This window comes from Ascaphus truei, chromosome 14 (assembly GCF_040206685.1).
Source record: "Ascaphus truei isolate aAscTru1 chromosome 14, aAscTru1.hap1, whole genome shotgun sequence".
NCBI classification, from domain to species: domain Eukaryota; kingdom Metazoa; phylum Chordata; class Amphibia; order Anura; family Ascaphidae; genus Ascaphus; species Ascaphus truei.
Window position 1 is genome coordinate 21,427,220 of NC_134496.1, and position 13,531 is coordinate 21,440,750.

The 13,531-nt window shown below is 49.8% G+C and overlaps 3 non-coding genes across 3 annotated transcripts; all 3 read right to left on the minus strand.

Moving 5' to 3' along the window:
• Positions 1 to 6,949: 6,949 nt before the first annotated feature.
• On the minus strand, positions 6,950 to 7,021 carry TRNAE-UUC (transfer RNA glutamic acid (anticodon UUC)). Its single transcript has one exon. It is a non-coding gene; the product is annotated as a tRNA-Glu (tRNA).
• A 3,635-nt stretch (positions 7,022 to 10,656) lies between these two features.
• Positions 10,657 to 10,728, minus strand: TRNAE-UUC (transfer RNA glutamic acid (anticodon UUC)). Its single transcript has one exon. It is a non-coding gene; the product is annotated as a tRNA-Glu (tRNA).
• A 794-nt stretch (positions 10,729 to 11,522) lies between these two features.
• On the minus strand, positions 11,523 to 11,595 carry TRNAM-CAU (transfer RNA methionine (anticodon CAU)). The gene has a single exon. It is a non-coding gene; the product is annotated as a tRNA-Met (tRNA).
• Positions 11,596 to 13,531: the final 1,936 nt, after the last annotated feature.

Below are 13,531 nucleotides of genomic sequence, written 5' to 3' on the forward strand. Positions count from 1 at the left end.
AGATACCTGCCGAGCACTCCAGTGCTCGGATCAGCAACGCTTCACAAAGGGTCAGACGCGTGATGAATCCGTCTGATCCTATCCTGGCGATATTCTCTGTGACCCCAACGTGGGTCCGAACTCCTTCACTGGAACCGCAGCATCCGCTGAGTCCCTCACTAACACAATAGCAACATGACACATACTACACTATAGGCGTCCCTATAACACAGCATCCTTAAGTGGCTTAAGGGTCAATCTCCTAGGGCCTTCGGGGTTGCCTATCCTATATAGGTAGGTCTTGTACCCACCCTACTCATAATACGGGCCCTGGGCCATGGATCCCCGGACTGGTTACCGCTATGAACCCCCCCCAGTTGCCTCGTACTACGCGCAACGCCGGCCTGGGCAATGGCTCCCCGGATTGGTTACCGCTATGAACCCCCCCTCGCCTCGCCACTCGCAACACGGACCCTGGGCTATGGCTCCCCGGACTGGTTACCGCTATGAACCCCCCAGCTGTCTCGTGCCACTAATTCACAACAGGACCCTGGGCTATGGCTCCCCGGATTGGTTACCGCTATGAAACCCCCCCCAGTTGTCCTTATCTTCCCTGCTGTTCCCCAGTGCCAACTAAAGTAAGTGACAGGTTCCCTATCCTGAGGGCTGTCCCTGGCAACACTCACACTACTGGGGACTCAGGGCTAACTAGGGCCTTAGTGCAGGGAGTCTCCGGCTCCTGCACCCTACCTCCTTCCTCTGTCTGTCTCCTTGCCCTGCTTCTTCCTCAATGACTCGCAGCTCCAGCCCGCCAAATGTATCTATCTCCCTCCAGGGCAGTCCTGCAGCCCTATTGGCTCCTATCAGGCACCTGGTGCCTGCCTCGCTATGCCTCATGGGAATTGTAGTCCCGAGGCCCTTACAATAACATTGGGGCCGCGTGCGCTCCTCCCCTCTGCCTACACTAACCCCTAATGGCCGCCGCAACATCCCTCTCACTGTCCCTACTCTCGCGCGACTCCTGCGCATGCGCGAGTGGTGGAGTAATGGCGGCGCTCTCTTCGCCGGCCGCCGGGACCTTAGAGACGCGATCGCGGCCTTAGCAACGGCCCGATCGCGTCCCCGGCAACCGGCCCGCTCGTGGAGACAGCGCACCGCTCCCTGCAACGGCCCCCACCCTTGGGATGGCCGTCGGGTCTGCCGCTGGCCTCCGGCAGCACCCGGCATCTCTCCTGGCCACGGAGGCGCCCTAGGAGGGCGAAGGGGAAAACAGGTGACCTGGCTACACTCTCCCCCTGGTGAAACACCCAACGCCCTCGCTTGGGGAACCACATAACATGGTACAATTTTACACACTGAAAAATGGCATGGCATACCCCGCACACTTAACAGATCGACTGCAACATCCTCAAAACATGGCACATTTTCACACAATGAAAAATTACATGGCATATCACACCCACTATTACCCGAGGCCAGCTGAGTATCAGCTGCTTGCTGAGACCATTTGTGGGGTGCCCCTAACTGATCAGATGGGGGTACCACACTTTTGCGTCCGTGAGCCTCCCCGGGGTGAATCTCTCGGAAAGCACACTCTGGCGTAACAGTCACTGCTTCAGTGCTACTTCCTCCCCCTGGTGGAAGGAATAGCACAGTGTCCTTCACACCAACCCTTACTTGATCATCCATGGCCTGGAAGCAGCAGGCCAGGCGGCCAGGACCTTTCCCTCGGTCCACTACGTGACGAATGGGCCGCTTCTTCTTGGGCGCAAAGGAGGCAACTTCTACCAGCTCCTTTGCCACATAGTCCTTGTCCCTACATACGTGCTCAGCTTCCACTGAGAAGCGAGAACTGGACACTGTCTCTTTACTCAAAGTCTCTGCTTCACCTGGCAGGGGGTAAAGAGTAGACACCTTACCCCTGCGGTGATTCTCGGTGGCCAACAGGTCCTCGGGGACGCTGTCAGTTCCCACCTCGGCTGTCTCGGGACCTGCCCCCTGTACTTCTGGGGCAGTCCACTTGCTGTCCTTAAACTCGGGAGCGTTGGATCCCAGTCCTGGGACCATTTGGGTTGGAGCGCACGGGCTCTCACTCAGATCAGGAACCGTAACTCTGGCCTGTTGCACGGCCACCTCCATCGGAGCCTGTGGGGAGCAAGGGGGTTCCTTACCACTCTGCTGGCTTGCGATGGGTTTCTCTCCTTCCTGGTCGTCTGTAGGTACTGGTCCCACGCCTAGGACCGATGGTACCTCTGTAGTAGGTCGGACTGACCATTGTAGGGCACACGGGCCCACAGCAGGGTCCGTATCCTCTGCATCATCGTTGGGGTGGTTCGCCGGTAGGCGCATCGCCACCAAGGGGACTTCAACCTCTTCACTGGAAACTTCTGCATGCTGGGGCACAATAGACTTCAGTAACCGCACAACGCAACACTCACAGTAGGACCACCATGTCAATGTCTCTCTAGAACAGTCACAAGTGGGGCTAAAACACTGTATGCCCATTTCCCCTTCCACCTCGATGGTCCTGTAGTCGAGGGATAACCGAGACACTTTGGCTCCCTGAGCGTGGGCTTCTTGCAGGCAGGAGCATATGAATAGAAGAGAATCTACTCCGGGCGCACGCCAGGCCACATACATACTAGGGTGTATCCCTTGACAGTCTATCTCGGTTTCCTGCTCAGAAAGAAAATATTCCATGTCTACGACAATGCCTTCCTCCTCCTCCTCCTCCTGGTGAATAGAAGGGTCTAATGGCTGTTCACTGTGCTCACTCCCCCTGGTGGAGTTTAAAGGAGGGGTGTGCTCTATCACTGGATGGCTCTGGCTCTGCACTGAGTCACTCACATTACGGGGGCGGGGCTCTGGTTTTCCCGCCAGTCCCGGATGGTTTTCTGTAACCTTTTTCTGAGCAGCCTGGCAGTCAGAAGCACGTGTGTCATCTTGAGTTGGCGGGAGCCGGCATTTTAGGTGGGACTCACTGTTAGCATTCCCTGCTGCAGGAGCCTCCATTTTAACTACAGTCCTGTCAACTACACTGCAGCTTTTTGCATAGATCATGAGACAGTCCCCTGCGGAAGACTCGGGGAGTGTTAATACATGGGGAACAGTCTCTAGGCATATGTCATGCGTGGTGAACAGGAGATAGGTAATCCCCCGGCCGTCAGTATCCAGCCTTAAGTCTGTCACCCGGGCAGTGGCCAATTCCGGGCAAGTTCTTACTTGGGCGCGCATAGTGGACAATTCCGTATCATGGGATACTCCGGCCACTACAAACACGCGCCTTGGGGATAATTGCCGCGCTAAGGCCCAGTCATCGACGTCTTGCGGTGACGGCACCGCCATGATGAAAAATACGAATGGGACAATTTGAAAAAATGAAAACAGGGCACCCCAGGTCTATCTCAGCAGCGCCTCCAAATGTAACGGGTATTCCCCCACCCAATCGCAGATATGGTGTAGGTGCAAGGAACATATATTGTTACTCAGGTGTGGTGCATAACCTGTTGGCTCACAGGAGGGCTGAGCTTCCGCCACGGGGAACCTGGGGCAATTACACTAGGGTTGATCACTTACAACGATGCAGCGCCTCCACCTGCGATGGCTCCCACCAGAGGGGGAGTGGTTCCTCGCAGGACAATCAGTAATAACATACACAATGGGGTATAATAACTAAGGACTTTACTAACATGTAATACGACACATCACATTCATAACATAACCTGTGTCCCTCTCAGGAGGAGACACTAACCGTGACGTCTCGCAGGACGATTCCCCAACACTAGGTGATCCCACCCAGTGTCCAAAGAACCCCACCCAATGTCCCGCACTCTTGCAGAGAATCAATGGGTGACTGCGCAGTCACTATTAAGCTAAGGGCCCGGTGGTGCACTTAGAACTGTAGATACCTGCCGAGCACTCCAGTGCTCGGATCAGCAACGCTTCACAAAGGGTCAGACGCGTGATGAATCCGTCTGATCCTATCCTGGCGATATTCTCTGTGACCCCAACGTGGGTCCGAACTCCTTCACTGGAACCGCAGCATCCGCTGAGTCCCTCACTAACACAATAGCAACATGACACATACTACACTATAGGCGTCCCTATAACACAGCATCCTTAAGTGGCTTAAGGGTCAATCTCCTAGGGCCTTCGGGGTTGCCTATCCTATATAGGTAGGTCTTGTACCCACCCTACTCATAATACGGGCCCTGGGCCATGGATCCCCGGACTGGTTACCGCTATGAACCCCCCCCAGTTGCCTCGTACTACGCGCAACGCCGGCCTGGGCAATGGCTCCCCGGATTGGTTACCGCTATGAACCCCCCCCTCGCCTCGCCACTCGCAACACGGACCCTGGGCTATGGCTCCCCGGACTGGTTACCGCTATGAACCCCCCAGCTGTCTCATGCCACTAATTCACAACAGGACCCTGGGCTATGGCTCCCCGGATTGGTTACCGCTATGAAACCCCCCCAGTTGTCCTTATCTTCCCTGCTGTTCCCCAGTGCCAACTAAAGTAAGTGACAGGTTCCCTATCCTGAGGGCTGTCCCTGGCAACACTCACACTACTGGGGACTCAGGGCTAACTAGGGCCTTAGTGCAGGGAGTCTCCGGCTCCTGCACCCTACCTCCTTCCTCTGTCTGTCTCCTTGCCCTGCTTCTTCCTCAATGACTCGCAGCTCCAGCCCGCCAAATGTATCTATCTCCCTCCAGGGCAGTCCTGCAGCCCTATTGGCTCCTATCAGGCACCTGGTGCCTGCCTCGCTATGCCTCATGGGAATTGTAGTCCCGAGGCCCTTACAATAACATTGGGGCCGCGTGCGCTCCTCCCCTCTGCCTACACTAACCCCTAATGGCCGCCGCAACATCCCTCTCACTGTCCCTACTCTCGCGCGACTCCTGCGCATGCGCGAGTGGTGGAGTAATGGCGGCACTCTCTTCGCCGGCCGCCGGGACCTTAGAGACGCGATCGCGGCCTTAGCAACGGCCCGATCGCGTCCCCGGCAACCGGCCCGCTCGTGGAGACAGCGCACCGCTCCCTGCAACGGCCCCCACCCTTGGGATGGCCGTCGGGTCTGCCGCTGGCCTCCGGCAGCACCCGGCATCTCTCCTGGCCACGGAGGCGCCCTAGGAGGGCGAAGGGGAAAACAGGTGACCTGGCTACACTTATATATACAACTAATAAATGTAAAATTATCCTTAATTTATATATCAAAATATTACACTGTCTTTATATACAGTGTATATATATTACACTGACTGTCCTTATATACAGTGTATATATATATTACACGGCCCTTATATACAGTTGTGTGAAAAACAAAAGTACAGGTAAACCCTGTTATAGCGCGGTCCTCGGGGTCCACCCTGAGACCACCGCGTTAGTAACGGGGGTCGCGCTAATTTAAAAAAAAAAAATGGCCGCCGCGTGCCTGATCGGGAGGGAGGGAGTGAGGAGGGAAAGAAGAGGTGGCCGGAAGCCCTACACCAGGGCTGCACAACATGCGGCCCGCTGGGGCACCCCGTGCGGCCCGCGACGGACCCCCTTCAACCCCCCTTCCCTGGTAGGGAAAGGACGCATTCCAGTAGGAGCGCGCGCTCTCACCTAACCTAACCTCCTCCCTCCTCCAGCACGGGGACGCGCTCTAGCAGTGTAGCGCGACCTGGAAGTTCCGGGTCTGCTGCTGGAGTGCGCATCCCTCGCGCTTCCCTGCCACAGCTAACGTTGTACGCGGGGTGGCGTCATCTGGGCGAGCCGGCCGCTGATTGGTCTCTCGGGTGCGTGACGCAGTGAAAGAGACAGACAGCAGGGAGGGTGATCTCGCTGTCGTCGTCATCGTAGCCGGTTGTGTCTCGCGGCCTGGGTGGTTGGTGAAGCTTCATCAGGAGCCGCAGCAATGAGGGAGCGCGAGGTGAGGGAGGACATGCGCGAGGCTTAAGCAGGGGCTGCTGACATGGGAAGGGGGCTGCGGGGCTGCTGACATGGGAAGGGGGCTGCGGGGCTGCTGACATGGGAAGGGGGCTGCTGACATGGGAAGGGGGCTGCGGGGCTGCTGACATGGGAGGGAGGCTGCGGGGCTGCTGACATGGGAGGAAGGGGGTGGGGGGCTGCTGACATGGGAGGAGGGAGGTGGGGGCTGCTGATATGGGAGGAGGGGGTGGGGGGCTGCTGACATATGGGGGGGACTGCTGAAATGGAATGGGCTGGGGGGCCCGACTCTGTTTTTTTTTGTGAGGGGGGAGAGTGGTGTGAGTTGCAGGGTGGGGGGGGGGGGGGAGTGTGTGCAGTGTGCTGTGAGCAGTGTGCTGTGAGCAGTGTGTGCAGTGTAGAGTGTGTGCAGTGTAGAGTGTGTGCAGTGTGAGCAGTGTAGAGTGTGTGCAGTGTGAGCAGTGTAGAGTGTGTGCAGTGTGTGCAGTGTAGAGTGTGTGCAGTGGTGCAGTGAGAGTGAGTGCTGGGAGTGTGTGCAGTGTGCTGTGTTTAGTGTAGAGTGTGAGCAGTGTAGAGTGTGTGCAGTGTGTGCAGTGTGAGCAGTGTAGAGTGTGTGCAGTGTGTGCAGTGTGCAGTGTAGTGTGTGCAGTGTAGAGTGTGTGCAGTGAGTGCTGGGAGTGTGTACAGTGTGTGTGCAGTGTGCAGTGTGCAGTGTGCAAAAAAAAAAACGCATATTTGTTGAGGGCAGATAAACAAAATAATCCAAAGCGCTCAAAATGGCAAAAAAGAAAACGTCCATTTATTGCAGCACAATAGTCATATACAGCAAAGGAAGAAGCAACATTTCAGGGTCCCGTAGCACCTTCTCAAGCTCTCGTGCTGTGCACATTGGATTACGTGTGGGGACACAAGGTGCTAAGAATTCCGAGGCACAACATTTAGAGGCAATCCAAGCTGCAGTTTTTTTCTTTATTATTCTTCATTCCCAGGCAAGGGTGAAACTTCATTAAAAGAAAGACAAATTGTAAAAATAATTACTTCCCATACCGGGAGTCGAACCCGGGCCGCCTGGGTGAAAACCAGGAATCCTAACCGCTAGACCATATGGGAATAGATGCTGTACTCTACATGTGAAAAACCACATGACCACCAAAAAACAGGGATTACCGGAAAACTGAGTCCATACAGCCTCCATCAGCCAGGATAGTGCCTGCTTCATCCAATGTGACAAATTATTATGTTCTTCCTGGAAAGAAATGTTGCAATTGTACTCAAAGGATCATTCAAAGCTGGAAATATATATATATATTTTTATTTTATTTAAACATTCGCTTTTTTTCCTGAAACGATTTGAAATGAATATCTAGTAACTCACTGTATTGTTTTGACCATTGGGATGGTGGGGAAGAACTAGAAGACAACATTTGATTTTTAATATCAGACGACGTTTCTCCCCCCTCCTCCCATGCACACACGCCATAACAGATTGTGTGTTTGTTGCGTGTATTTGTATCTTTCATTGTGTCTCAGTGTCAGTGTGTCTGTCATTATCTGTCACTGACTGTCTCTGTATGCGTGTCTGTCACTGACTATTCTGGAAGTCAGAGGGCCACGTGGTGATGACTTAGCTCAGATAGTGTCAACTCGCCCTCTTTTCCAAGCACGACAAGGTCTGTTTCTTTTCTTACTTTATTTTGGAGAAAGCAGGGAAATACAGTCTCTTGTGTAGAGGTGTAGGTCTAAATCTCTGTGTGTGCTTAGTAGTAAAGGGAGGTGAAAAGATAATCCTGCAGCACCATTACAGGGGTTACAGCAAGGTACTCACGAGTCCAGAGGAATGGTGGAAAGGAAGAAGCAATGTATGCTGGGTGGTAAGATAGTCTGGGGACAGACCATCTGTAGGCAGAGCAGAGGGGGAGAAAGCAGACTAGCCCTTTAGTGAGGTGAAGGGATAGAGAGAGAACCCTGTATAGCACTCAGGTTCACGCTCTGATGATAGATGAGTGATTTAAAACATAAACTTTATTAATAGCATATTTTAATATAGTGGATGTTGGAACAACGTGCTGGAGGTAGGTTGATCCTGATCAACCTACCTCCAGCACGTTGTTCCAACATCCACTATATTAAAATATGCTATTAATAAAGTTTATGTTTTAAATCACTCATCTATCATCAGAGCGTGAACCTGAGTGCTATACAGGGTTCTCTCTCTATCCCTTCACTACTGTATGTACACCCTAAGCACCGTTCATCACCCTATCTTATTAGTGTGGCTGCAGCAGGGGCCCCCTACTATCCTAACTAGCCCTTTAGAGAGAAAGGCTGAGGCTGCCATGGCAACTCACAGGAGTGTCCGGGGAAGCTACAACATGTAGCAATAATGTTACATCTTTAATGCAGCAAGCTGCTGGGAGAGGGGAAATGGCACTGCATTTACCACACAAGCACTATGTTTGTGTGCAGCACCAAACACATACAGCTGGCATTAAGAAATCTGACAAGCAGGGCTACAAGAAAAAGGGGGGGGGGGGGGGTGAAACAGAAGTGTGGACAGGGGGTATACCTGTTCCATGACACTGACTGTCTCTGTATGCGTGTCTGTCACTGACTGTCTCTGTATGCGTGCCTGTCAGTGTATCTGTGTATGTGTGTGTTTATGTCTGTCAGTGTGATTGTGTGTCTATTTTGCCAAAAATGTATCACAATTTCATATTTAGGTATTTATACATTCACTATCAATCAAACTCTCACCATCAAGTACAGGAGCACTCCTATTGATACAAATATATATAATGTTGTGGGTTAAAGGGTTTGAGACTGCTGGGACTGTATGCTGGTAATGTAAATACAAATAATAACTGTAGCTCAGCCACATCATGTAATTTATTTATCAATTATTGCTGTAAATACAAATAATAATACAAAGTGTGACAAACCGCGTCTGAAGTACCCTTTCTGATCGCCATGCTTTGCTATTCTGTAACCCTTATCGCATGTCCAATTCCGTGTCTAAACGGCTTTTGTAGAAGCGGTTTCACTCCGATCGGCCAATCCCAATCGGTTTGTCAAAAAAGCCTCCAACTCGCATTTTTTGCCCACAACTGCAATTCTCGTTGCTCCGTTATGCAAACCGCGTCTAAAAATTTACATTTTTTTAACAGTATTGTGCGAGTTACATCCAGAGCCGAAAATAGGGGGTTGGCTGAGAGAGCAAAACCCCTACGTCAGACCGGGGATGGAGTTAGCACCAGCTCATGTCATTCCGCTTCTAAAGCGCGTACAATCTGGGCGGTTTGGCTGTTAAACCGCGAGCTTTGTCACTTTTTATAGAAGCAGTTTGCAATTGAGAATAGGGTTTTTTCTCCCATTTCATTCCGCTACTTCTGAACATGCGAAACCGCGAAGCAACTTTGGAGCTACGAGAATAGGCCCCTGTGTCTTTACTCACTGAGCCGCTTTCAGCCCTTAAACACAGAGACGATACAAATACACAAGCACTTTGGATTCTCAGAGCTTAATTGTTGGACATTTTAATATTTTAAATAATGGTGAATGATTCGTGATATCTATTGTGAAATGCATTTTGTCGGTAAACTTTCTTCAATATTTAACAGTCATACGCTCTTCAGGAATTTTCCATCTCACAGTTAGTGTTGTACCGGGTAGTGATTTAAAAAAAAAAAACGGGTAACGTGTACCCGGCCAAAATCAATAGTTCTACCCGGCCGGGTACCCGGTTTGGCACTTACCTGCAGTGAGGTGGCAACATCTAGGAACAGCAGCAGCGGTCCTGTGGCGGTGGCAGCATCAGAAGTGTCTTCAGCCGGCGTGGAAGCTGCAGTAATCCATTCCACAGCACCGCAGCAGGTAAGCAGTGTGTGTGTGAGCCGCCAGGGAACCATGTGACCGGAGCAGGAGCGTTCCTATTGGACTGCCGGCTGTCCAATAGGAACGTTCCTGCTCCGGTCACATGGTTCCCTGGCTCACACTGCTTACCTGCTGCAGTGCTGTGTAATAGATTCCTGCTGTCCCACGCCTGTTGAAGACACTTCCGATGCTGCCACCGCCACAGGACCGCTGCTGCTGTTCCTAGATGTCGTCCGTCGATGGCTGAAAGGTAAGAAAGGTAAGTAATAAGTTTATTTTCAGCTACCCTAACATTACCCGACGCCGGGCCCACTTCTCAGTTGCCGGGTCCGGGTAATGTCTATGTAGCTGAAAATGTGCCGGGTAATTCTGGGTACTCGGTACACTCCTACTCACAGTGCCTATAGACATATGTTCCTTGGGCCTGTGGTGGAACTTGTGAAAGCGTCCGCCCTCCCTATAACCATTTATGTGTCTACAATCAATACAGGTTAACAGCACCAGTAGAACATCCCTATTTCAAACGCATATTTGTTGAGGGCAGATGTAGGACGAGATGTCACCACCACCCACCACCAAAATATAAGCAAAATAATCCAAAGCGCTCAAAATGGCAAAAAAGAAAACGTCCATTTATTGCAGCACTTTAGTCATATACAGCAAAGGAAGAAGCAACATTTCAGGTTCCCGTAGCACCTTCTCAAGCGCTCGTGCTGTGCACATTGGATTACGTGTGGGGACACAAGGTGCTAAGAATTCCGAGGCACAACATTTAGAGGCAATCCAAGCTGCAGTTTTTTTCTTTATTATTATCCTTCATTCCCAGGCAAGGGTGAAACTTCATTAAAAGAAAGACAAATTGTAAAAATAATCACTTCCCATACCGGGAGTCGAACCCAGGCCGCCTGGGTGAAAACCAGGAATCCTAACCGCTAGACCATATGGGAGTAGATGTTGGTCTATACATGTGAAAGACTCACATGACCACCAAAAAACAGGGATTACCAGAAAACTGAGTCCATACAGGCTCCATCAGCCAGGATAGTGCCTGCTTCATCCAATGTGACAAATTATTATGTTCTTCCTGGAAAGGAATGCTGCAATTGTACCCAAAGGATCATTCAAAGCTGGAAATATATATATATTTATTTTATTTAAACATTTGCTTTTTTTCCTGAAACGATTTGAAATGAATATCTAGTAACTCACTGTATTGTTTTGACCATTGGGATGGTGGGGAAGAACTACAAGACATCTTTTCGTTTTTAATATCAGGCGACGTTTCACTCCCTCTCCCCCCTCCTCCCATGCACACACGCCATAACAGCTAGTGTGTTTGTTGTGTGTATTTGTATCTTTCATTGTGTCTCAGTGTCAGTGTGTCTGTCATTATCTGTCACTGACTGTCTCTGTATGCGTGTCTGTCACTGTCTGTCAATGTATCTGTGTATGTGTGTGTTTATGTCTGTCAGTGTGATTGTGTGTCTATTTTGCCAAAAATGTATCACAATTTCATATTTAGGTATTTATACATTCACTATCAATCAAACTCTCACCATCAAGTACAGGAGCACTCCTATTGATAGAAATATATATATCTATAATGCTGTGGGTTCAGGGTTTGAGACTGCTGGGACTGTATGTTGGTAATGTAAATACAAATAATAACCTGTAGCTCAGCCACATCATGTAATTTATTTATTCAATTATTGCTGTAAATACAAATAATAAATAAAAACAATGCCCCGTGTGAGGATCGAACTCACGACCTTCAGATTATGAGACTGACGCGCTACCTACTGCGCTAACGAGGCAGTGGATACATGTGGTGTTATCAGTTATAACCACTGTGTATTTATCACTGCATATGAATCATTTTCAGTACCTCTTTTGTACATGCTGCACATACATTTCTGGAATTATAAGTGTAACTAATGTAGATAGATTTTTGGGGTTCAAAATTCAGCTTCACTGAAGTCTCCATTTAAGGGTTAATTTTGCATGTTCTGTGATACTACTAATACAAAGTTCCACAGAGTGCAAAAGAAACAACTTTGATTAGTACAAGTGGGAGTACACCGGAGTGAGATAAGTCAGGCACATGGACAGCAGATAAACGACCTTAAATAATGTATATATGAATTGTGCTTTGTTCTAGTAGCTGTTTCTTCATACTAACAAGCTATGAAAAGGTTAAAATTGAAAGGTTAATTTATAGTTAGGAAAAAGCTATATCACGCCTTGCATGAGGAATAGAACCTCAGAGCAGGAGAGAAACATCTAGCAAAAAGACTGTTCTCGATCTATATATAACCTGTAACAACATCTTGGGCACCAATTTTGATAGGAGTTCTCTCCCCCCAAAGATTCAAATTAGCCTATCTGATATGTGCCCTAGGTTAATATATCATATTTTAATTATCTTATTTTGTAAATCTGGGAAGATTTGAATAGTGTCCTTTCTGTTACCTCTGGGGAATGCCAGAGAGGGTCCATAAACTTTTACGATGCCCCTTTAAAGATTGGCCTGGCAGAACAGTATACTGTGTCTGATTTGTATACTGTCAGCTCACTGTCAAATCAAATCAAATCAATGTCAACATGGTTCTCTGTTTTATTGCCCCAACAAACACAGATTAGGTCAATCCTAGATGAGCTCACAGGAGGCACAGAAAAAAGAATATTTTAAAATGCAAGTTAACACCTTGGTTGTTGCATTGTTAACACAACTGAATAGTTTAAATGCATTAACGTGACACCGGGGATTTTGGGTAATGACATGCAAATGAGCACCCACATTGAGACACTTTTTGCTTCTAATCCATTTTAACATGGTTCCCCAAAAAGTCTTCCGCATTACACAGCTTTCTCAGCACAGCGTGGGTTAAAGTAGGACATTGCAAGTGAAGTCACAGACAGCTGTTTTAGGATAAAACAAATGTATGCTTGAAGTTACAATATAAGAAATATAAATTCAGGAGTAAAACCCAGGCCACATGGGGGAAACCCAGGAATCCTAACCGCTAGACCTGGGGGGAGCAAACTTTTTATGCCGAGCCCCCCTTTTCATCCATGAAATTTCTCGCCCCCCCTCCTGCCTGATGTAATCAAAATCACATGACGTCAGCGCACGTGAGCTGGTTCAGCCAATGAGGGCGAACCAGCTTTGTGACGCCCCCGCCACGCATCTACAAAAAAAGTATTTATAGCAAATTACATCACTTAAAAAGAAATATTATGATATTTGTCTAATAGCGTCCCCATTTCTGCTGTATTATTAATCTCTCTCTTCCCGCCACATCAGGACCTCTGTCCCCTCTTCCACAGTCTCACACTCCTCTCCCAGTGTCTCCCTCTCCCAGTATTTCTCACTCCCCCTCCAGTGTCTCTCTATCTCTCCCCCCAGTGTCTCTCCCTCCTCCCACTCTCTCTTTCCCTCCCCCGTGTGTGTCGCTCTCTTTCTCCCTCCCCTAGTGTCTCTCTCACTATCCCCAGTGTCTCCCTCCCTCCTGCAGTGTCTCTCTCACTCTCTCCCTACCCCAGTGTCTCTCTCACTCTCCCTCTAGCCAGTGTCTCTTCCTCCCACCAGTGTCCCTCCCCTCAGTGTCTCTCACTCTCTCCCTCCCCCAGTGTCTCTCTCACACTCTCCCTCCAGCCATTGTGTGTCTCTCCCTCCTGCCAGTCTCTCTCAACCCTCCCGCCAGTATCTTTCAACCCTCCCGCCAGTCTCTCTCTCCCTCCTGCCAGTCT